This window comes from Nothoprocta perdicaria, unplaced genomic scaffold, assembly GCF_003342845.1.
Source record: "Nothoprocta perdicaria isolate Ctin4 unplaced genomic scaffold, notPer1 scaffold_531, whole genome shotgun sequence".
NCBI lineage: Eukaryota > Metazoa > Chordata > Aves > Tinamiformes > Tinamidae > Nothoprocta > Nothoprocta perdicaria.
Genome location: NW_020455790.1, coordinates 92,876 through 117,959, shown reverse-complemented (window position 1 = coordinate 117,959; position 25,084 = coordinate 92,876). Strand labels below are relative to the sequence as shown.

General features: G+C 48.3%; 1 long non-coding RNA gene across 2 annotated transcripts; it reads left to right on the top strand.

Moving 5' to 3' along the window:
* Positions 1–1,262: 1,262 nt before the first annotated feature.
* LOC112955039 lies at positions 1,263–24,995 on the top strand. 2 transcript variants are annotated; one of them, XR_003250826.1, is made up of 3 exons: positions 1,263–1,343; positions 11,247–11,355; positions 24,942–24,995. It is a non-coding gene; the product is annotated as an uncharacterized LOC112955039 (long non-coding RNA). The 2 variants fall into 2 exon arrangements; XR_003250825.1 differs by lacking the exon at positions 1,263–1,343 and adding an exon at positions 2,123–2,301.
* Positions 24,996–25,084: the final 89 nt, after the last annotated feature.

The window sequence follows — 25,084 nt, the reverse complement described above, 5'->3', positions numbered from 1 at the left end:
CATGCAGGATAAATATTAGGTTTCATTCCATTTTGATTTCTGCTACCAAAAGTAACTAAATTTTCTGGAGCAGAAATTAATTAAATTAACAGAATTAACTCTTTGCCAGCATACAGTATAGGTTTTGTCTTCAGCTAGGATTCTGTCAGTCAAATGTCAATGTCTATTTTGGGGTGAAGAGGCTCTGTTGACTGTTGCTGCAGAGATCCCCATTGACTATAGTGGGACTTCAGGTACCTGCCTGAGAACCTCCATATTTGGGGATCTCATTGCTGTATTCCATCCACAGAGCCACAGTTTCGGAAGCAACAAACAGTTAGGAAGCATTAAACAGTTAAACTGTGCGTGTTCTTACAAATGCAAACATGAGCGCAGTTGTTATAACCAATCCTGCCTAATTTGGAAAGAGAGTAATACACAATTTCGTAGCAAGCAAACATTTAATATACACAGAAACATTTGGAGCAGCATTAGGAATGCTTACAAATAAATTTATGAGGTAGTAAATTCCCCAATGTTCCTCATATAGGATTTGATGTTTTATTTTTGTAGGATTTGGCATACTGTCCATATTTGATATCTAAATGCAGACTTGACATGGCTATTTGTTGTATATCACGTTGATTCTTCATAACTTGATAAGAAAGGCAGGTGACCAGTTGGAAATGTTTCCAGTGTGTTTGTTGGTCAAGCGAGCCCAAGCGAATCCCGCTGTGATGCGGTGGCAGGACGCAGCATCTTGCAGTCCTTCGGTGCACGCCTGGCAAGTGCGGGGTTCGTTTCAGGACGGGCTGGGGTGCAAGAGGCTGTTACTGGATCGGTGTTGGGGGAAAAGTCAGTGCAGTTGAAAGGAAATTGAAAAGAGGAATGGCATAGAAAAGAGAAGCAGAAATGGTCTGAAAAAAGATCCATCCATAAGGTGCTTGGAGTTCAAACTGCTTAGAGAAAGGTTTAGACTACTTGTGTAAAAACTTTCCTGGGAAAAAAATATGCTGTTAGAGAGATCCCTAATTTATCGGGGAGAAGCAGAACAAGCAGAACAAGCTGCACACCTTTTGAGCAGTCAGGTTCATGTGAAAGATTGGTCAGAACTCTTTTGCGCAGAACAACTAACAGAAGAGATGATGAAAGGGCTGGTGTTGGGTCTGTGGTCGTTTCCAGGTGTACACAGACTGTCTTCTTGCAGGACGCCCTGTGCTGCGGCAGCCCGGGGGGTTGATGGTGACGAGGGTTTGCCCTGCTCACGTCTCTGCTGTTCTTCCCTCTTGCAGTTCCGGTACAAGAGGCGCGTCTACACCCAGAGCTTGCTGGACGACAAGCAGTTTGCCAAGCTCCACACCAAGGTAAGGCTGGAGCTGAGCCCAAGGACGTGAGGCAGGGGTGGCACGTTGAGCACAGAGGGCCCGTCCCAACGAGATAAGGTCCATCCCAGAGAGCAGGCCAGCTCTTGGTGCGTCTCAGCCTTCCCGTGGCCGCGGAGGAGGCCACGGAGCTGCCCAGGCTGAGGTCCTCCCAGGCTGCGGCCGTGCCGGCGTGGGAGCAGTTCCAGTGCTGAGCGCGCCTTAGGCCAGGCTCAGGGCGGCTTCCCGGGTGCTGGGGAGGAGGAGGAGGAGCAGCACGTGGCAGGGCACTGAAGAGGTGCTTTATTAGTGAGCACAAAGGGGCGCATTGAGGAGCGCGTCCCTCCGGCAGCGCCGCCTCCGCCTCGCGCACCAGCTCCTTGCCCCGGTGGGTGGCCTGTGCTTAGAAGGTCCTGCACTGTGGGAGAAAGTGCAGAGGCGCTTTGGGCCTTGTTTAGGAAGAATGGAGTGACTTCCAGGGCTCCCTGCTCAGCTCCTTGTCACACGTTACAGGAGCACAGGTCTGCAGGGTGCTGTGCAGGTGACTTTTCTTCTGGCCACCTGTGCTCCTCAACAGAGGCAGGGGAGGGCAGCAAGTTTTCTGTTAAGGTGTGAAACAGCAACAGGTGAGCTAGAGGGAGCCACAGGTGAGGCGCAGAAGGGAAAGAAGCGTCCTCCCAAAGGGCTTCAGGGGAGAAGGGGTTTCTTGTCTTCCTTTCACAGAGCTGCAGAAACAAGAGACAAACTGTTGTTAGGCTCCAGATTTCACTTGTGCAGATTTTGTCTCATGGCTTAAGGACATTCAGGCAGCAAACCTGGGAAGCTCCCCGTGTCTTCCTTATGGCAGGACATGTGAACTGCACTCTTGTGAGCTTTGCTGTGTAGGGACCGGGTGTCCTACAGGAAGGACTGGGTGTCATGGGGAGATCCAAGTGGTAGCATGTGAGGACTTCACCTGAAGGTGTGTGGTAATTATTAATGTACTTAACATTTACTTAATCTCTGTGCCTCAACCTCAAGATCCACTTAGAAAGAATGTGAAAGTTTTTAGGTTTGTTTGTTTTTAATTTTTGGCATGCCTTTGCTGCTAAGATTTGGTATCTCGATGAGATCCTGTGCTGCTGCTCCCCCCTTGCCCTTGCCCAGGGAGGCTGATGTGTGTGTCCTTGGGCTGGCTGTTCTCCTGCCTTGCTGTGACACTGGTCTTTGAAGCTCAGCCCGTGGCTGAGAAGAGCTCAGGTCGTCCCAAGGCTTCTCCCTGTGGCTTGTGTGTCCAGGTTGACTCAACTCCCGTTTCCTTTCGCGCGCTAAGGGCGCTGGTGCAGGAGAGCAGAGGCCTGAGGGGGCTCCTCTGGGCCGCTGCAGGCTGCACCGGGCGCTCGGGTCGCTGGAATGGGGTAGATGCCCCGTTTTCTGTGGTGATGCTTGAGCTCCTGGGCTGTGAAATGGGCTTTGCTCCTGGATGCACCGTTCCCAAGTGCTGTGGGGGGGACAGCTATGGGCAGGGGACTGCAAGACAGCGGTAATGTGAAATCTTGGGTCTGTGGCTGATGGGCTGGTTTGGATGGGAAGAGTGCACAAAACTACTCGGAGTTTATGGTGTGGGGCTTTTAGCAGCAGTATATATATCTTACTTTAATCTTTTGCCAGGGTAATGATGTTGAAACACGATTCATACCTGACGTTTAAGGAAAATCAAAGTTAACTCCCGTCTTTAGTGCTGGCGGGCTTGCTCTGCAGAGTGAGGAGGCTGAGTTCCCAGGTTGGCAGCACTGACAAAGTGCCTGGGTAAAACTGTCAGCCAGCGTCCCTCCCCACCAGCCCTGGGACCCGGTTCCTAGAGGTCTTTCCCAATGGATTGCGGCAGGCCATTTCAAATGGGAGTGCACAGAGGCATCTGTTAGAAAACAGTTCTGTTTCGCTTCAAAATGGACAGAAAAGCCTTGGCATTTTCCAAAATGTCCAGAGAGGACATTCTGCTACCGGAACTCCTGAGACAGAGCCAACCTGAACCCAGCTCGGGTAGTACTTAAATCTGGTCCTGATCGGTAGGCAACACTCATAGCACATTAGCGGTGGTGCCGATGTCACCCTCTCCGTGGTGCCCGTGTCACCTTCTCTGCGGGTGTTCGTGTCAGGTCCACCGCCGCGCTGGGAAGGGGGACCATTATCTCTGCTTGGAAATCATCAAAGATGATCAAAGACCAAGCAGGAGGTTGCAGCCTGGGAGGGACAGCACCGGGGACACCTTGCAGGCAGCTTTCATTGCCAGCAGCTCCCTGCAGGGACAGTTATCCCGGGTAATTGGCCTCCTGTGTTAGCCCAGGCGTGGGCAGGTCCCCGTGGCCGTCAAGCTGCTGTGGTTCGTGCACAGCTGCCGTGCTCAGGATGGCTTTTCTCTTAATTTTCTCTTTCAATAGTTTTTTTTCCAAAGTCTTTGGACTCACATTTCATGTATCTTATGGGAAACTTCTATTAGTAGAAGAGGCATCAAAGAAGCCCCCTTTCTCACCGCACCAGGTCTTGCTTGGTCTTGTTCCTGTTGGAGGGCCCCAGGTAGAGCGTGGAGAAGCAGTGGGGCAGCGTTTGGACCTTCTTGCATGCCCTGAAATGGGTTATGTGACACCTAACTGGGAACCGACAATGGGGCTGTTTGCTGAGATCCGTCTGGTGCTGGTGTGGAGGGAGGGGAGGCTTCTCCAGAAGCCTCTTCCAGTGACTGTGTCCCAGCGGTGCTGGCCCTGCTCTGCAGGACAGGGCTTTGCCTAGGTTAGGCTGGTGCTTGGGGCAGGCTGGGCCCTGAGAAGGGACGAGTCTTTCCTCGATGCTGACGGTATCGCAGCCGAGGGCGGCGCTGGGGGACGCGTGGGAGCGTTCTTGGCATGGCGAGGCCACCGTGTCCCCCCTCCTCGCACGGGCTCTGCGGTGGCTTCTCTGCACGCAGCCATGAATAGCAAATAACAGTTAGAATGATTTATCTGCGAGAAGAATATCTCATTTATTTTCTTTCATTTCAATTCAAGAGAAAAAAGCTTGTTCCCTCAAACTCGTTTCCTCTCGATGGTCTTTTTTTCCGGAGGCTGTTGATTTTCCTTGCAGTTCTCACTAATGGGGATAATGGACTCAAGACAATGGCTGCCAGCTGGGAGCAGCTCTGCTCCTTCCCAGCAACATTCCTGACTGTTAACCCCATTCCCACCTTGCAGACTCGACTCTGAGGCGCTTCGCAGCCCTCTGCCGACTCTGCGCGTTCCTGGTAGTGAAGCAGGAGTTGGGCTGGAGCTCGGCTGAGCAGGGTCGTTGCGTTTGCAGGGGAGCTTTGGGGAGCCCCCGTGCCTCCCGTGGGATAAGGGTAGACCCGGGGTTGGGTTCCTGTCCGTTCTCGCTGGACTCCGGCACTTGGCCCTCTGGGAACGGTGGAGGATTTCTGCTCGGGAAGTTTCCGAGGAGCTGCTGGGGATGTCAGTGGTGCTGGGCTCGTGGCCCTGGGGAGCTCGCCGGGCGCCAGCTCCTGTTGGCATCGCGTGACGGGGTCGGGCATAGCAGTGGTGGGGAAGGTGCAGGGGGAACAGGAGGTTCAAACAGTGATTTAAAACTTCTGGGCGAGTCGAATTCACTCTTTAATGCTATGTGCCTGAGTTGCTGCCTTGCTTTCCTTCCCAGAGGAGCCCGCTCCTCCACGGGCACTATTGCCACTCAGACACGTGGATCTGCAAATCGCCCGGCTCTCTGCGCCAGCCGCGGTGCTTTTGCTCGTGGGACGATGCATTATGGTTGTTTATTTAAGCAGTTGCATGGCTTTATACAAATACATTTAAGTTTTAATTTTTGCATATAGAAAAGGGGATGTGATATTTTTATGAGCATAAAATTATTTTATATTATTTTGATTTGTATCAAACTGCATTTGAATGGAAGCTGAAATTTAATTAAAATCAAAGCAAAACAACATTTTAAATTGTGTCTTTATCATGTAAATAAATATTCCTTAAATACACTGGATATGGAAGAAGAAAAGTAATTTATCAATATCTATCTTTTGTATTTAAAACTGACTGTTCTTTTGAAAAAGGAAGATTCGGTCTGTGCTAGTGATTCTCATCCTAAATTCTCAGAGATATTTAGGTATTTAGATGCCAGAAAAATAAGGAGGTATCTAGTGGGGTTTTAAAATGGCCCAAGCAGTTGAGCTGTCAACTTGAGCCCGCTCATTTCCATGGGAGTCCGACATTTGCTCTCTGCTCTCTTGGGTCTAGTCACCTTAATATGTTTGGAAACCTGGCCCTAAATGCTCTAAGTTTTTGGAATGATGAGAAACCATTCCTTTCCACCAGGGTTTTATTCATAGATGGGGTGAGAAAAGCGAGCTCCTGACTTCTCAGCTCTCAGATCCCCTTTCAGCCGCGAGCGAATCCATCCCAGTTCCGAGCAGAATACACGCTCTGGGTTTCTGCCTAAAATGCAACGAAAAACAATCGCACCGAAAGTTTTTCCATGATGCATTATCTGAAAAAAACAGCATGGAAAAACATGAATACCATCATTTCCTTCAGCAACCCCGCCATGGGACGCTGTTGTGAATTATTTATAGTCATTTAAGCTGATTTGAAAAGCAAAATGTGTTTTGTTTCTGATTCTGAACATTGTTCAGAAAAAGCAGCCTCTAAGGCTATTTACATAAAGACCATTTAACTGCTACCTTTTTTAAAAAGCTTATAAGTACAGACCTTAGCGTAAGCCATATGCTTGAAACCCAGGTTTAAACAGGGGTGTTTTAAAGTTGAGAGAGACCTTTAGCGTAACAGATATAAGTTAAATGAAAGGGGAGGCTGCTGTGAAGCTGAGCTGTGCTCTGCCTCCGTGGACTTGCCTGGTGCTGCTGCCCCGGTCTACGCTGATGGTCACGATGTGCAGGGTGCGTGGGGCTCGTGTCCCCTGTGCTAGGGGGGCTCGTGTCCCCTGGGCGAGGAGGAGCTGGTGGGGACAGGACAGATGATGACGGAGCAGGTGGCCACACGCGGGCGGTTTCACAGCGTGGCTCTACACCAAGCAACGTTTGGGTTGCTCTGAGGAGTTTTGGGTAGACTGTGTGGTCGGACCTGTGCGATGCTGTTGACCTTGGTGCAACTGGACGGCCGTGGGGGAGCAGGGCGGCTTCACCCCCAGGCTCCTCGCCCTTGCGCGGAGCCAGGACGTGCTGGGATCAAGCAGGAGTTCCAACGTGGTGATTTGGCTCTCAGTTGTTGGCCAGCAGAGGCAAAAGGCGTGTGGGGCCCTCAAGGGCGAGCGCCGCTGCCTCTCGATATGTCCGTTCGAAGGTGCCCATCGCCAAGATAGCTGAGCTGTCCGTTCCCTGTTCCCTTGCATAACCTCGTTCCCGTCATTTCCCAGAGCTGGCCTGGGAGAGTTCCCTGTAGCTATTTGGGGAGTAGCAGAGTGACTCCCTAGAGTTTGCCTATTTAGTTTTGTTGTTTCCAAGGTCATAGAAATATTTAACTTGACTGAAACAATATGTTTTTATCTAGCTTGATTCTGGGAAACAGCTTAGTTGGTTTAATTGTCCACTTGTCCATTGGCAAAGAATGAGGACCCAAAAGCTGTTTTGTAATGGGAAACCTAAGGAGTTTTTCTAAGCACTGCTGCTCTCTGTGCCTAAGATCGAGCCGCCCTAGTTCCTGCAGGGACTGCCTGGTCACTCGGAGTGCGGCTCCAAACGCTCCTGCTGCCACATGAAGGACCGGGGGGACCCTGCTCCTCATTCCTGCCACGCTTCCCTGCTGGAAGTCAGGCTAACCTCATCACCGACACCATCCGTGCCACCCCAGTCATCACAAATGACTCTTTTTTGGGTGTCTTTCCTTGTAATGAGAACATTTCCGTGTTATTTCAGATTCATTTGCAAGTAAGGGCTATGGGATTCTCGTAGTTTTGCAACACTTCAGTTCAGGTAAATGGTCTTTTTCATTGCTTATGTCCCTGGTTTTGTTAGGCATTTGCCTAACCAAGGCCTAGGACCAAACTCAAAGGAACAAAGTGGGCAAGCACTGAGAAGGCATTTTGCCCTCATCTTGTCCTTCTCCATTGTTTCGGGGTTGGTGAATGGCACCAAACTGCACATCTCAAGCACAGCACTGCCCAAAGAGGCAGCCAGAAACTGAAGGAAAGAGGGAATATTCTCCTTTGTGAACTGTGAAATTTAACTGGCTAAGGCTCTGGACTTGGCAAATTATTATTGAAGCTTTGCTATGGATTTGGTCAGAACTCTTGGGTGGGGGATATTTCTTCTTTGTTCTTCATCTGGAAAGTCAAGATAGTAACTGATTACCTGCTGCATAAATGCTATTTGTGAACCCATTAACGTTTGCATGGTGTGTGGGAACTGTGAAGGGCAGTGGGCATCTACAGAGAGGGAATGTAAATCCCAGAAGTGGGATGCCTTCCTGCACATGACCTTTAGTCATCTTAACTTTAGTTTCCTTCTAAAACATAAAGGACCCATTAAAGTTGACAAACTGCGTCAACTCCCTGATATCAAACTCATGTTCTAAAGTCCTGAGCCCCTCGGCTGAGAGCACCCATGGTCTGGCTATGGTGTCTGCCCGCAGCTGGAGATGGCAATCCTGGGCAGGACAGCCAGAGCAGAGCTTCAGTTGCTCTCTGCATGTGTCCAGCAGCAACATAGCGGGGAGGTGTTGTGGACCAGTGCTGTGCTTACAGAGGGGCAGTGTTTGCTGGGCAGCTCAGTTTTGCTGTAGACTTCTCTGCAGTAGGACCTCACCTTGGAGTTCAGAGGAAGCCTTTCCAATAGGATGTTGACAGGGTGGAAGGAAGAAGGCGAGGGGCAGCTCAGCTAATTGAGGGGTTCCTGCCTCGTGTGGTAGTCACTTGAACACTGTAGTCACTTGAGCACTGTGAGGAGCCGTGGCCGTGGAGGAGAACCCAGCTGAGGTCCCGGCTGCTGCAGGGAGTAGAGGGGATCCCGCAGGAGATGCGTCCTGTGGTGGGAGGCCCACGTGGGTTTTGGCTCGGTGGCCTCGGGGCAGCACGGAGGGAGGGCGGGTTGTCCTCTGCGAGCGTGTGCTGCCATCCTGTGGAGCACCGCGCCGGGAGCGAGAGCGGGACATGCAGCACTGGAAGACCCGCAGCGTGGGCTCCAGGTCCTGCAGGACCCGGCGCCTCCCTTGCTGCTTCCCTCCCGGGCTTTCATCCCCGAGCATCCTGCATCTGCCCACCTTGGCTCATCTCCATCACGGGGCTGACCTGCTGTTGGCATTGCCTGGACACCTCTAACATCACCCAAACCCTTGTCGGGATGAGTTCCACCTTGCAGAAAAGCCAGTTTCAGGGTGCGTGGGCAGAGGTGGTTGATGCAGAAGGACAGTCCTACCCTGGACACGCCAGCCCTTGGTGTCAGCTGAGTCAATGCCCCTGCAGAAATCCTATGCTGCTTGGACATGGACAAGAGATTCCGGGGAGAACGACCTCATGGGCAGCACTTGTGTGGCTTCAGCATGGTCATCATGGAACACCATGGATGGAGCTCAGCTTGGGTGCTTTGCCTCCAGTAAGTTGCTATTGGGAGGAGAAGGGACATATGGACAAGCCCAAGTGGGAAGAATGGGATTAACTCAGCACAGCTGAGTTGTACTTGGAAGGAGGGACATTTTGTGGTCACATCCTAGAAGTCGTTGCTGCAGTTGTCAAGTCCATTCTTTGCTGGGGCTGGCATGCAGCCGTGATGTCTTACAGGGTGTTGCAGTATTTGTGGAAATACTAGTGAGATGTTGAGCTGGGCATTGGGAGATGGAGCAAGAGGAAACTTGGGAGAGGGGCAACGCCTGACAGCGAGGTCCAAGGCAATGTCTTGCTGGGGAGAAAGGGAAGATTGGGCCCCACAGCAACTGATGCTCGTTCCTCTGCCATGCTCGGGACACGAGTGCCGTGCTGTGAGAATCGCCTTCTCTCGTGGCCAACATCCCCTGCCCCGTCGCGATGCTGGAGACCTCCCCGGAGAACCTCTCATTGCCGGTGCAGCAGCTCTGTCCCGCCGCGTGCTGGCCTTGCTCTGGTGACTCTGACAGTGGCCGGAGGGACCGGCAGGGCCGTGCGCCGAGGAGCGAGGCTGTGGGAAAGCTTAGGGTTAGACTGCAGCTCTGCGCCGAGGGGGAATGTGGCCAGCCCCTCCGCGAGCACCTCCTTTTCCCTCTTGGCTCCCGACGGCCGCCTCGCTGCAGCGCTGTCGCTGGGGACATTAGGAGTGATGAACCTTGTAACCGAATTCCCGTTGCGGCTTCGTGCTTCCGCCCGGGCCCTTCATGCATCGACCTCTGTGCGCAGGGCTGCGCGCGACGCGGGCGTGTGGAGCGAGCGCCCGCCCGAGCACCGCGGAGCTGCAGGGCCCTGTCGCTCTGCTGAGTTAATTACCTTCGGAGACGGCAGGGCGTGCGGGGGGCAGCGCGCTGACATGTCTGCAGAACTCTACATACACGGCATGGCTTCCTTATGGCATGCGTCCTTTTGCTGGCTTTGGACAAAAGTGCTATGTATTTGGGGTTTGGTCCTGCAGGCTGACCATCCCGAGAATGAATTTCACTTAAATCGCGCTGACAGCCCAACACGGATTTGTCTTGTGCATAGAAAGTCTCATTCAGGTTGTGTTTTCTGTCTGACATCATGCTGTCTTCTCAGCGTGCTGGAGAAAGAGCCGTGGTGAAGCTGGTGCATCCCAGCTTTGGGGATCTGCAGACCTCTGGGTAGAGTTGGCTTGGAAACTGCTAATAAGTTTTTCCTTTGGAAAAACACATTTTGAAAAAAATCAAAAAATAATGCAAAATAATATGTGATTTCTTTTTAAGAAATCTTTGTAAGGATTCTGAAATTTTTCAGCATCCTACTTCTTTCACCTGGGAAATTCTGAAATGGAATTTGAAGCAGAACACTTTGATAAAATTCACTTTGTCTCGTGGAAGAGTTCTTCTTTTTTTGTCAAATTAGTAAGAAATGTTGAAACTTGAGATTTTCATAGGAAAATCAGCTTTGCTTGCAGGTGTTTAGTCAACTAGGGTTGGTTCTAGGACACTTCCTTGGCTGCTGGGTGCAGCCTGATGGGTGGCTTCCAGCTGCTCCCGACGGGCTCCGCCGGCTGATTGCACCACATCTCTGCTGCATGGGGGCTCCCTAGACCCCCTTCCTGCAGCCACTGCTGCAAGGTGGGATGAAATGAGCTCAAAGAGGAAAAAGCTAAGCCTGCACTTGAAGATCTGAAAAGCTGGCTTGGAAATGTGTGTGGAAAGGGTGTTTTCACACTGTAGTTCATCCAAGTGATGAACTGCCTGCCTTCCTGGTGGAGTTGTAATTTCTAGATCCATGCATTATCGAGAAATTTGTTAAAATAATGTATTTGTCATGTAGAGCTACCCAAAAGAGAAGAAGAAAGGGAGGAAAGTCCCCAGAAACAACTTGGTAGGCCTAGAGGAGAGTCTTCTGAGTGTTCATTCCCCTCTGGAGAGTAGATTTAGTATCTGGGGCGAGCTGCAAAAATACGTGAAGAATAAAAGAGCTTCACAGCAGACAGCATGACTGCCAAACTCACTGCATCCTGCAATAGCCGTCAGGGTATGAGGAGCTGGGTCCTTCCTAGCTGGGTCAGGTTCAAGAGGCAGGCAGGTTAGATCACGTGAAGACGAGGCTGGGGCACACAGTGTGCGTGACGCAGCAGTCGCCCTCCTCCTTCCACAGCCAACGTGCCACTGTCTTGTTGGAGAATTCCTGCTGGGCACCGTCCTGTGTTCTTGCTGGTTGCCTTCAGTCCCCTTGACTGAGTATATTCCTCTCCTGGGGTGGTCTTCCTCTCCTGGGGTGTTAACACTGTGTGTTGTGTGTTTTCCTGGGATGTCACGGCTGCAGGCAAATCTGAAGAAGTTCATGGAGTATGTGCAAATGCTGAACGTGGAGAAGGTCTGCAGACTCCTGGAGAAGGGCCTGGACCCCAACTTCCATGATCCGGATACTGGAGGTGAGATGGGCTTCACCTGCGAGGGGAACATGGTTAGGGGAGAAAGTGCTGGGGGGTGCAGGGGGTCTGGGGGGTCCTTGTTTGGGAGGGGGGAGAGCAGCTGCTGTTGGTGGAAATGCAAGGCCTGGGATGGAGCGGGGAAAGGAACATTTCTCAGTGTTTTCACATGATTCTTGGGTCTTGGGTGCCTCGAGACATGAAATTATAAAGATCTGGCCAGAAGGTAGTGCGGAGGAAAAGGTGTGTAGTCCAGAACTGTAGGATAAGATCAAACCCGTGTGGGACTGGACATCTGGGGGATGAGGCTGTCTATGGCAGAGGCAAGTTGGGTGACCATATATTGCAGCCCAAGGATCTGCACGTGAAGCAGTGAGAAGATTTAAGACATATTTTTAGAGAAAGAAAAATGAAATATTGGCTTCTGGGTTCCTCAGATTTTTCAGTCGAAATGAAAATAAAATTCACCCTTGAGAGACTGGAAATCTAGAGCACTGGCTGTTGAGTTGTGGATGTCAGAAGTGATAATGACACCACTTTGTTTCTTCACTGATTTTGAACCTCTCCTCATTCCTGCATCCGTGGTGCCTCCCAGGGCTGCTCTGAAAGAGGAGTTGCTTTTTCTGTTGTTTCCGTTTTATAATAATGTGCTTTATTAGTGTTCAGTACAGTGAGTTGGGCTTGTATGTGTGCTAATGGTGACGCATTCCCAACCTAGGAGTAGTCCCAGTCTGATGATGAATTTTCCCTGGGCCTTTGGCAGAGCTGGATGCCCTGCAGGTTGGTCCCGAAGTGCCGGCCACCCCTGGGCTGCTGCCTTGGTGTGTGCAGGACGTCCCTGGCACCAGGATGGGCTGGTGCAGCATGGTGGCTGCTTGCTCTAGCTCTGGTTGGGTTTGTTTTTTGTTGGAGACCTTGCAAATGTTCTGTGGAATCTTTCTTTCTCCAGGAAGTCCTCCATGCTCCTAAAGCTGAGGCAGCTTTTCAAAGCACATGTTGTGGAGGGCAGTGTGTTTCTTGAAAGTTCTTGGGAAAGTTCTGGATCTGAATAACCTGGATGGTATTTTGCAGAACAGTAGATGATTGCAGGAGTACTCTTGAATCCTGAGAAAATTTTCAAATACAGTGAGGAAAGAAGGAAAGACTGATGCAACTAGTTGTGTAGATCTGGTTCAGAACTGAAGGCAAAATCACAGGGGATGTTATAAGATATGAAAATAGAGCATTGGAACAGAGTGAGTCATGGGACACCTCACTTTCCGAGTCTTAATTCTTGTGCAAAACTACTTTATTACTACTCTTTTTACGATCTGCTTCCTGTGCTTCATAGAAGGACGTAAAACTCTCTTTCAGTATTTATGGGAGCTTAGAGTCTAAGACCAGCTGGGACTGTGGTGCCATCTGATCCAACCTCCTGTATGTCCCTGGACCCTTGTCACCCTCTGTGGAGTCCAAGTGTGTATGTGCATCTATGTTTGTTAAGCAAAGCTTAAACATATTTTCCAGAAAGCCATCAGTCTTGATTCAAAGACTTTAAGGAACAGGATCCATGCCTTTCCGTTGTTATTTGGTTAATCACTGGCACTATTTAAAATGCATATATCATTAAAATTTGCATGCTTCAGCTTCCAGCTGTCGTTCTACTTTATCTTCTAGATTAAATAGCACTTTAATACCTGGGTATGTCTTCATATGAAGGTATTTATACACGGTAATCAACTCAACATTCAGTCTTTCTTTTGCTAAATTAAAGGGAGACTGAACTCCTTGTATTTTCTGCATTTTTTCCTGTAATTTCTGTGGTTCGTGTATAATTGCTCCTTTTCTGAAAGGTTTTGGGAACGCAGGTCCCAGGACGGCGGGTGTATTCCCGTACCACTCGGCATGAGCAGACGGGCAGTTATCCCTTCTGGCCCTTGCTGTGCAGCGTGCCGGGGCCGTGGAAGCTGCTGCCAGGCTGCAGCCTCGTTTGGGGAGTGCTGGGGTGAGCTCATGTCAGAGAAAGGCCCTCTCTTCTCCCAGGCTGGTGAGCTCCTGCTAAATGAAGACCCAAGGTGTGCAGCCCTCCTGCTCCTGCATCGCAGCCTTGCCCTCTACCTCAGGCTGGGGTCTGTTGAGCTCCCGTGAGCTGAGTCGTAGCTAAGCCCCTCCAGAGTGTTTTCTTTGGGAGTTTCGGTGGTTTTGGGAAGGTTGTTGCGTCCATTCAACCTCCTTGCACAGCCTGAGGTGGACCTGTGAGGTGGGAACAGATGTGCTCCTTGCAGGGCTGCTGGCCACCGCAGCCCCTGCGCGAGGGTCAGCGTCACCTGCGGTGGCCTCGCAAAGCTGGGCCTTCCTGGGAACCACTGGTACTGCAGGACTGGTGGCCTTCTCTTCCCCAGGGCGACGTTTGCCCTGGGCTCTGCCAAGACACGATCCTTGGGACTGCAACGTGACCCACATGTTTGGGGGTCTGGGATTGCCCCGTAGCCGTAGCAGTCTCCCTAGCTTTGTGTCCAAGCAGATCCGATCAAACGGTCCGTATGTTTGCTTCAAAGTAGCCGATGGAAGTAAGAGTCTTATCCAACACCTCAAACAATTGGAAATTTGACCACATCCTCCAATGTGCACTGCGAGTCCTACTCTTTAGCTGGGTTTTAAATCACTTAGGACATGCTTAAGTGACATTTCATACTGCTAGCATCTAATGTCATGTAGGGATCAGCTAAACACCAATCTTGCTTCAATGCAGTTATCTGCATCAATCAAACCTGTATCTTATCAAGGGAAGGAATTAAAAGTGAGCAGCAAGACCTATTTTTGGTAAAACTTGATTGGCTCATATTAATGATGCCATTATTCCTTAATGCTGTGCCAATTAAATCCCAAATAAACGTTCCCAGAATTTTCCGAGGGTGAGCATTATTTTTCTGGTTGTTAGTTTCATGGACCATCCTTCTACCCCTTTAGAATACTGGCCCAAAACTGGTGCTCCTCTAGTCTTTGGGGATGTCCAAGTATTTCAGAATATATTGAGACTGAGTGTCGTTGGACCAGGAAGAACTTCAGGGGGAAGTTAAGAATTTTTGGCACGAATTATCTGAGAATAAATTGATTATGCCTAGTGGATGTCATATATCATCCCTTTTATTTGTTAATGGAATGGAAGATATTTTATTTCCAAGGCAACAAGATCAAAAATAAGTGATTGGTCATTTTGCTGTCTGCATTTATTAGCAATTATATTCTATCTGCCTAGTGACCAGTACTAAGAAATCTTTTCTCTCTTACGTATTTTACACAACAGCAGCAGAAGTCCTCTCTGATAGTCCATTGCTGTGCCAAACATGGATTTCTTTACTCCTGTGCCATTAGTCCTTGTTATTGGCCCTTGTCTCCTAATTTTTACTTTATACAATCACCGTGTTTTATATCATACCCATCGTTACACTTCTCTCTATTTGTAACTGCTGTCAGTAGTTCCCCGCTGAGCTGGACTGAGTAACTGCTCTCCTCCTGATCTATGGAAATGGAGTTTGGGGCTGCACACACATTATTTTCCAGGAACGCCCAGCCATCTTTCACTTCTTTCTTTCTATTTTAAATTTCCCTGTTTTCCTAATCAGTTTCCTAATCTAATTTCCCTCGATTGATTCCCTTTGGAAGCACAAAGATTGAAAGGGTGGTTGGAATTTTCCTTTTTTTCATGTAGTCCCTGACAATAGTCAAATATTTTGCTGCAAAACAGCATTCTTGCAGTGGAACAAAGCAATATCTGTAGAAAAGCGATCAGTTTTCTTTTTCAGAAAATGGAAAGATATTTCATTGCTGGCTGCATTGCAGACCCAGCATTTCTTTCGAAGTATTGCCATGACGGTACAAAGTTTAAATGATATAACTTGGAGATAAACACTTCAAGATTAATGCATTTTTTCTTTAGTGGTCTCTAACAAAATATTGCAAAGGATCTTTTAGTTTGTTACTTAAGATGCTGGTGTATCTGCATCCAAGATACTGTTCTGAATCACCAGGAGACATGTAATAGGTAGGGGGATTTTAATGTAAACTGTTTTTCTAGTCCTCATTGCCCACTCATTACTTTCTCATTCTAATAACAATCAGATATTTTTACTATCTGAAATGGCATGTGTCTGTAGGTTTCAGTAATGACAGTTGCATCCAAGTTCTTATCACTGGTAAAATTGTCCACATCCCTTTTCTTGTTATCCACGCCCCTAGCGCTTTGAAATGACCGAAGAGGAAGAAAGTTCTTCCTCGCATTCTTTATTTGCTAGGTTTAATTACTTCAGACACGGCGCATTTGTGCTGCATCTCCCTCTTCACAACCATTTCACTTGTGTCCTTAGCTAATGTCTTTCTAATTGTTCTACTCATTTCTCCGCCAAGATCATTACCTCACTTCTCTGTGAAATGCAGGTTGTTCACTGAGAAAATCCTCTGGAATGCTCCTCTCTTCCCTAATCCAAAACATCAAGTTTTGCTCCCCTCACGTGGCTAGCGATTCATCTGCAGTATTTTCTGCAGAACTTCCCCGTTCTGCACGTTTCCGTGAGTGTCCTTGTGCCCCATTTGGCTTGGTTGCCCTGACAGGGCACCTCGTTCTGCCCGTGGTGCCCAGGGGTGTCCAGGAGCCCTGCACAGGTCTTCACCGTGGCCATGCCACGTCCACGTCTTGGCACCTTGGTCTGCAGGCTGCGCCCTTAATGTGACTTGAGAAAGACCTTGCATTGCTGGACTGTCTGTCCCTTGTGCATAGAACAGTCTCTCTGTCCAGGATTTGAGTGAATCCCTGCAGAGAATATGAGCTGATGGCCTCCATGAAAGGAAATAAAAGTTATCGGCAAGAAAATATTGTATATTTGTCACAGGATTTTTCTAACTACTTCAATACTGGCCACAGTAATATAGAACAGAGAAGCAGATTTGGAAAGAGATCATCTGAAATTCTCTTCTGCAGCCATCTCTGAAATACCCATTTTCCTTTCTTTCTAAACAGGCCTATTCCTCTCAGAGGCTCCAGTAGCCATGACTACTCTTGTTCTATTGCCCCCTTGATTGATATCCTGATTGATCCTGATGATCTTGATGGATATCCTGCAAAGCTCTTTTCCCCTTTTCTGCCTCCCCAGTTCCTTCTCTGCAGGTCCTTCTCTTTGGTTTACCTACCAGGTTGTGCTGTCCTACCTAGCCATGCTGTCTGGTAAATGTTCATTTTTCAGGTGCTGCACAGTGGTGTGATGTGCCTTTCTGAACCATATCTTCTACTTGTCACCAGATTGCCCTCTATACGCAGGACTCTTCCTCCTTGTAGAAGGGCATAATGCATCTAGCTCAACATTGGTAGGACCTCAGGCTTCTTAAAGCAGGACAGCTTCAGGCACAGACTCATCGAAAGAGAGGGGCCCTGCTATTATATGATCATCTATGCCTCACCATTGATGTTATTATTCCTTTCCATAGAGCTTCTTTGGATATACAGTTGAGAAAGTGAATCTGGAGGTGTTATCTGTTGTCCTGCTTTTCTGATGAGTTAGAGTTACAGCAGAAAGGGCTTGCAGCAATTCGCACCAAGAAAAGTTTCTGGAGTCTAGGATGTATTTTTGGTTCGAATGTGCCTCTCGTTTTTCTGCAAGAAGATAAATTTGTTATCTCAAGATCTAAATTTGTTATCTCAAGAACCTAATTATGCAATTAACACAAGATTTAGAAAAATAAATGGCTCATTTTTTTTCTTAACTGGGTTACCTAGTGCCCTAGCCTGCCGGCTGAGCTGGCACGCTGCGCTGGAGGTCCCCCCGGAGCGGCGCAGGGCCGAGCAGCTGGAGCAGAGCTGGGCCAGGGGACCTCCTCAGCCAGCACAGTGCAGCTGGAAGAGGGTATTTTAACAAGCCAGGGGAGAGTTCCCACTTACAATTGCATTGATATAATTCATAGGATGAATATTAAAGGCTGCACAAAAGTGCAGAGCCTATTATTTTCGTATGAATTAGCTCAGGCTGATTTAGAAGAGGGTTAAAAAACAGATTTTTTTTTCAAGCAAAATAATTATCTTTGGGCTACTTTCATTTAACTTAACAATTTTAGTCAAAGAAAATGAACATCCACAAACATATGGACAGAGCTTTAGATTATAATTCTGGATACAAAGCTATGTGAGACAACAAGATTAGAAAGGACACCTGCCTCTCTGCCTCCTGGTAAAGATTTTAGGATTTTATTATTAATGATGTTTATTCTGTAGTGCTAATCATTACAAGAAGCAAATTAACAGTGATATATTCAGATTTAAACACCTGGCAGTGGTACATTCCGTACAAGCACTACATCACTATGAAGCCTGACTTGTGTAACTGGAGGCCTCTCTTCTTTCTATCATTTTTTTTTGTTGTTTTGTTGTTTTTCTCACAAGCATTTCCAGCTGAACATTAGGGTTCTTGGCATGGCTGGTGAGACAGAATAATTTTTCTCAGCTTATTTATTTTCCTCTACAGGTTTTCAAAATGGCTTTTTAGTGTAGTGTAGTGTCTGAGGGCTTTACAGGAGTAGGTCAAATGAGATAATTGACATGTGTCAACCATCCTTCCTTCCTGTGCCCTCTTGTCCTAGAAGCAAGTAATAGGTATTTTTGTAAGATAGTGTTTTATTCTATAATGGTAAAATAAAATTATTATTGTTCTGTGTCCTTCCTGCTCTGTCCTTATGTTAGATTACGGAGGGTAATAGGTGGAAGGTATTTATCCTTTCCTTATACCCAAGATATTTTATCTTGCAGTTTTATACTCGAAGGGGTCAGTCTGCAGTACAGGTGTCTGCTGAGATACTGCTGGAATGAGTGTGTGCAGTGCCCGACCACAAAGGTTAAGGAAGGCGTTGAGCTGCTGGGCTGTCAGCAGTGGAAGGAACCTGCAGGACACGAGAAATGGGGGAATGGAGGGAACTGCTGGGTATTGAGTCAGAGAAGTCTGCCTGTAGGACACCATCCTGGTTGGCTTCTGGGGAGGCAGAGGCCATGTACAGAGATAGGACAGCTTTAAATGCTTAATATTTAGTATTCGCTTCCAGAATGCAGAAGACCTCAGACCTTGGTGACTGGAGGTTTGATTATAGCAAGCCTAAGCTAATTTAAAAATTGGTTTTCTAAAGTACAATTCCGGACAGAACCTGCCTAGTTTCATCAGAGCTGGCTTTGTTATTTCACTTCTCTTAAAGCCTAGCTTTAATCCAAGGGGAAGCCTTCCTGTTGAAGCACAGAGCCTTCAATATGACCATGGCACACAAAACCACCTATGTATCTATGGTGCCAGGGATCATTCGCTCACTTTGGGCTGCTGCTTCCCATCATATCCTGAGCTTTTCTCCCGCATCTTCTCAAGAAAATCCATGCAGAGAGGGAGTCAACCTCTTGCAATGGTTAGTGCAGAGGTGAAGCTTGTCTGCAATGTGGGGAAATCTCTGTTTCTGCTACTGAGCTGCAGAGATGAACTCTGCTGAGACAGTACCTCTCATGATGGAGCCTCGCTCTTGCCCCAGCAGGTCTCCTGCCCAGCAGGGTGTCTCTTAGAGAGAAACGGCCCATTTGCTGCCAGGTCGATCTTCCCCTCTGCTAGATACTCTGAGCACCTCCAAGTAAGTCTTTCCTTGGTGGAGAGGGTTTCTACATTGGATTTTTAACCCGGAGCTCTCAGGGTTATCTATAAATTGCTGGTTACCCAGACAGCTCTAGCTAAAGTTTTGAGAGGAGAATCAATGAATGCTTTGTATTTTCAGTGCTTTCTGTTTTAGCAAAGGTAGAGAAAGTTGCAGCACATAATTCCTATTCTTTCTTTCCGCCTGCTATCTTTACAAAATCACAATCTCTTTTAGCCGGAACAGGATTGCTATTAACAGTGTTCTTTTATCCGTTGTGTCTCCAGGGATGGGTCCTGCAAGGGTATTGCAAACACACCCTGACACCAAGTGCTCCTTTCTCTGAGGTCAGGTCTGCTGCTGCTTGAGTAATTCCAAGGGCTGTTTTTGCCTCTTCTTCCTACAGGAGCGTGCAGGGTGGAGAGGGAGAAAACCCAAACCCTTGAGGCTTTAGAAAGCTGAAGCTTTCCAAGCCATGAGATAATTCCTGTGAGGGAGAAGGGTTACCTTCATCCCAAGCTCAAGGCTGTCTAAAACTGCTGTGCTGACTTCCAAAGTGGCATATGCAGGATTGCTGTCCGCAAGACTTTGCAGTACGGATCCCTAAGAAAACAGATTCATCCTCTTCTCAACTTCTCTGAATTTTTACTCCTCTGTGGAGAAAATAATACCCATGCAGAGATTATTTATTGGCTGCTATGCATGACCTTATTCAACATAGACAAGTTAATGATCTTCTCTGAAACCTGTTGAGTTTTGCAGAAAAAGAAAGGTTTCATCCCTGCTCAGGGAATATATCATTTAAAGGAGAAAAAGTCTGATATTCTTGTCTGAGACTTCAATTGTAAAAGTTCAGAAAAATGATATGTTTGCATTGCAGATGTTGTATAAATTCTTCTGAAACATCCAAATATATTGCATTATTCTTAGTTTCTCTTTTTTGTGTGTATTCCCTCTGTTCTCAATGCACAGACCAGCCACTCTCCAGGACTCCTCATGCACGTTGTCCCCTTTAGGAGGGAGTTGTTTTCCACTTTCTTTCATTAGAATGATCCACATATTTATTTGTTAGGCCATTGCTTAGTTTACTAGAGACACAGAAAAGTTTGCAACCCAGTTGCACCAGCTTTGTCTTGTGCATCCCCTGTTTGACAGTTGTATGTTTGTCCTTTGCTCCATTATTCGGTCTAAATAAGTTATTTTGTGCTCTGAGTTGTGTAGCATGGGCATTTTCTGTAGGCAACTTTGACTCTTCCACTTGGGCAAATGTTATTTCTGCAGGATTAAATCCAGTTGGAGCAGTTTGAATAACAGGGGCTGCACCGTGCGATAACACGCGCTCTGCAGAGCCATCCTGGAGTCGGGAAGGATGCGGCTGCAGCCCCGCTTCCTGGGTGCAAAGCCGGCTATCTTCCTTTAAGCTGCTCTTGGAGGTGGTTTTAAGACGCACCGAGGCAGCTGAAATGCAGGCAGATGTTCCCTCCTCCTAGCTCTGTTGAGGCTCAGAGAGCAGATAAGTGCACTTTCTTACGCTTGCTGTGGTTCATGTTTCAGAGTCCTGGGAAGTTACTCGAGCGCATATTAGTAGTCTTTAAAACAGGCAAAATTTTCAGGCTTATTTCCTGTAGGTAAATTTTAAGAATGAACAACTCGAGAAGTTACCGCTATGCTAAAACTGGAGTCGAGCCTGAGTAATAGTTTAGGCTGGAGAAATGAGCAATCCTTTCCCACATTTATCCCAAAGCAGCCGCTGGGGACCAGGGGGAGCGTGAGAGCAGGTCACGGTGTGTGCAGAGAATCTGCCCTGCGCTGGGTGCAGCAGACGACTGCGACCCGAGTACAGCGTGGGGCAAATAGCAGCAGGAGTAAATACTGGGGGAAATACTCACTGAGCGGGACAGGGCTTCCCTTACCTTCTGCTTACTGGTATGGAAAACAACAGCAACAAGAACCTCTGTCCAAGGGGTTCGGAGCTGTTCGTGTCTGTTTGGCTGTGCTATGCTCCAGAGTCTTTGCAGCTGTGGCATAATGCACTCAAGGTACAAATATACAGTCATTTAACAACAAAACTGATTCACCTTTAACATGCGATGGTATGCGGTCTCTTACTTTGGATTTTAGGAGCTGAGAGTTAGTCTTTGACTCAGCAAGGTACTGTGTGGCCCTAGATGGGAAATCCACTGGATTTCCACTTGTGGATTTATAGGATTATGGTACTCCTCTGTTTTAAATCTGTTAATCCGGTTACGTCAAACCTTTTGTCAGCAAGTTGGCAGCATCCCTTTCAGTTTGGTGCAATGTGCAGTGCAGATCTTTTCGAAATGTTATGGCTGACTTCAGCAAGATTGCACTCGAAATGGCACCGTGTAATATTTTCATCTGCAACCGCAAAGAGGCTCTACATAGAGGTGTTATTTATCCCAGGCAGATACTTTCTGTCGCCAGGCGCTGTGTGTCTGTGCAGGAGCAGGGTGCAGACAGTACCCTCCTCTCTAGCAGCTTGCCTTAGAACTTCCATATCAAGGTTGGTATCATCTACCCTGCAACTTGAAGACAGATCCACCTGCTTCCCAAATGCTGAAGCTAAATCCTGTGATTTTAAAGATTTTTTTTAACAGAATGAAGAGATTGTTTCTGATCATTTTGGAAGAGTCTCTGGAGTTTCTCAGCTTCCCTTGCTGCCTTTGCTCCCCTTGCAGGTCCCAGTCCTCACAGCACGTACCAAATGTGATGAACTTTCACAGTTTCTGTCTTCTGCATGGCTCCAGAATAGCATCCATATTGCCGTGACACCGCACTCATCCTCTCGAGCTGTCTCTTTGCTGCCAGCTTCTGCGGGGGTTGGATAACACCTGATGTGCTGCTAAGATGCTTGTGATAGGGAGGAACATGCCCCAGCGCCAGGGATCTCCTTCTGGTCTTGGGTACAAGACCCAAGAAGTTTTATTCCCCAACACAGCTTTGATGTGATTCATTGCTTGCACAGAAACAACCAGCTTAATGATTGGCAAATACCTTGTATATAATTAAACCTTTACAGATCCATCCGAAGCTTCTTTTAGCAAAGCAAGCAGAGAACAAATTTACAAGATAAAACATTAGTTTGGATTTAGTAGCAATAAACATCCAGGCAGTGTCACCTGCCCTTTCGTGGCCTTTCGGTCCTGCAGACGCCGTCACTGCTCCAGAGAGCCCCTCTCCTCTGCCGGCCACGGTGGGTTTGGTTGCAGGGTTTTGTTTCCCCTCTCCCGAGAAGCAGGCCCGTCTGCAGCCTCAGCACTGCAGAGGTGCTGAGCTGTCACGCGGGCGCTTTCCACAGGGTGCAACACAGCCCACCAGCTACAGCCCTTCCTGTGGGCATCACCTGGCTTCTCGTGCTCCGCAAGATACAGTGCATCACTGAGCTAGCGTGCGTTTTCTGCTGTGGAGCTTTATTTATCACTTAATTACTTTGAACTATGTATATCCAAATATATATTTAATGAGCGGAGTGTAATCACCCAAATCCTAGGTGTTAGGGATGCCTGTGATGTGTTTAACCGTGAAGGAATTACCAGCTGCAGCTCCTTCAGTGCGTCTTCCCATGCCCCATGGGGCCAAGCTGCAGCGCAGGCAGATCCCTGTGGCCGTGAGGAAGAGCTTGTTTGGTGGGAGGGTGCCCGAGCCCTGGCCCAGGCTGCCCAGGGAGGCTGCGGAGGCTCCTGCTCTGCAGATCTGCCAGCGCGCCGGGATGCGCCCGGGTGCCCCGTGCTCTGGGTGTCCCTGCTGGAGCAGGGGCTGCGCTGGGGGAGCCCTGGGGGTCCCTTCCAGCCTCAGCCGTCCTGGGATTCTGTGACCTTTCTCAGTCTTCACAATTCAAGATAGTTTTATAGATTTTCACTAAAATTTGGTATAGAAGTCCTCTTGGAATCTTGTTTTCTCTGTCTGTTGCCCCTTTGAGAAGCTTAGGTCATTAAAACTGGGTTATTGAAAAAGACTGCTGATGAGGAGACGTCATTTTCTGTGCCTCAGTCTGAAGTCTGGGGGAGCCTATGGGTCCTTATAATACTGCCAGGGCTAAATTACCTCAAAATAATTTAAAAGAACCATAAAGGAAGAAGAGATTTATAGAAATTATTATGGTTAAAAACAGTCACCGAAAGTTGAAGGAATGGCAATGGGAATGTGAGCAATAGGAGTTAGCACAGAATAACTGATGGTCTTCCAGTGATGGTTGAAGACCATAAATACACATTTGTGTGCATGTGAACTTCCTCAGAAATTACTTTATGTTTTCATCCACATTATTAAGAATGAGTGACAGTTTTCAGCTGAGGAAAGGTCCTGATAAGACTGAGCTTGAACATCCTCTTTTACTGAGGATTTCTCTTTTTGGTGAACCGATCTTTAGGTCTTTTGAATGCAGTCTTCAGTAATTTTCATTTTTCATTTCAGGGTCTTGTGACACAAAACCCACAGCATTTTAACAAAGCCACAGCACTTGTCTGGCCTCTACCTGTTTCACTGAAAATTTTGGTTAATGGTAATGCTCTAAAATTAATATTCATATGCTTTTTATTTATATCTCAAACCATTTTATTTTCTCATTTTGATAGTTATTTCTACTAAATCAGGAGATTTTAATTTATGTGCAAATTAGGTACCTTTCTAAAAAATACATAGCTGTATTTCTCTCTGTTGAAATCTCCTTTTAGCTAGTGTCTACATCGCTTTATGTGTGGTATGAAGGATTTGGACAGAAAGACCTAGACTTGCCAAACATTGAAAAAAAGAAACTAAGCTTATCTCTTTTTTCATAACATTGCACACTGAAGAAAATAAATTTCTTTAATCATAATCAACATTTTCCACAAAACATTCTGTCTCCTAAAGAAACTTTACTCATTCTATATCCAAGAATATTTTTCTTCTTTCTGGTGCTGTGAGGAGGATCTAGATCAGCCCATGGACAGGGAGACCTCGCTCTTTCTGTTTGAAAGCTCTCGAAAAGCAGCAGGGTGAGATGGGAATCACCATCCTTTGGTGTTGGCACCCCCAGCCTCCACCAAGGAGGACTGTCCCATGCCCATCCACGCTAGGGACAAGGTAGGGGAGCTGCAGGGGAAGTTCCATCCGTTCAACTCCCAGCAGAGAAGGGCAGCCTGTATGTAGAACTGGCAGACCTGTGAGGTTTGAACTTGGCCAGCGGACGCGCATTGGAAAGGTAACGCATTTGTAAGAGTTGAGGTGGCTCCTGATAGAGTTGTCCTTGGCCTTGTGGCACTGAGGGCCCTCCCTGGATTTTCTGAGCTTCATGTGCCATCAGAGAGCAAGAGCCGAGCATGGGGCTCCTGCTTGTGTCTGCAAAACCATGCCAAGAACAGCCACCTGTGGGGTGGAGGAGGACTCCTGGTGAGCACTCATGAGATGGAGAGTGGAGGAGAACCCTTGATGGTCACCCATGGGGTGGAGAGGTGGAGGAGGATTCTTGGTGAGCACTCGTGAGATGGAAAGTGGAGGAGGACCCTTAATGGACACCCATGGCCAGGAGAGGTGGAGGAGGACCCCTGATGGACACACATGGCGTGGAGAGGTGGAGGAGAACTCCTGATGAGCACTTGTGAGATGGAAAGTGGAGGAGGATCCTTGATCGTCACCCATGGGGTGGAGAGGTAGAGGAGGACTCTTGGTGGGGATTGCTGCTCGGCTATACCCTTCCATGGGGCTGATCCCAACCCCTGGTGCTATCCTGGCAGCCGGGGTTGAGTCCTGGTGAGGGGGATGGCAGCCAACCCTGTTGGGCGAGCCGTCCATGGCCCTCGTCGTGCAGAAGGTCTCGCTCGGTGGGGAGGTCTCAGATTGCTGCCCATGGGGGATATGGAGGGAGCAGCCGGGCCTGGAGTGGCAGGCCGGGAGGGCGACGGGCGCTGCCAGCCGAGGGGCCGGGAGCCGTCGCGGGTCTGAGCCTGGCCTGTCCCCTGCAGAGTGTCCCCTGACGGCGGCGGCGCAGCTGGAGCAGGGTGCGGAGATGATCAAGGTGCTGCGCAACGGCGGCGCCCACCTCGACTTCCGCACGCGCGAGGGCATGACGGCGCTGCACAAGGCCGTGCGGGGCCGCAACCACGGC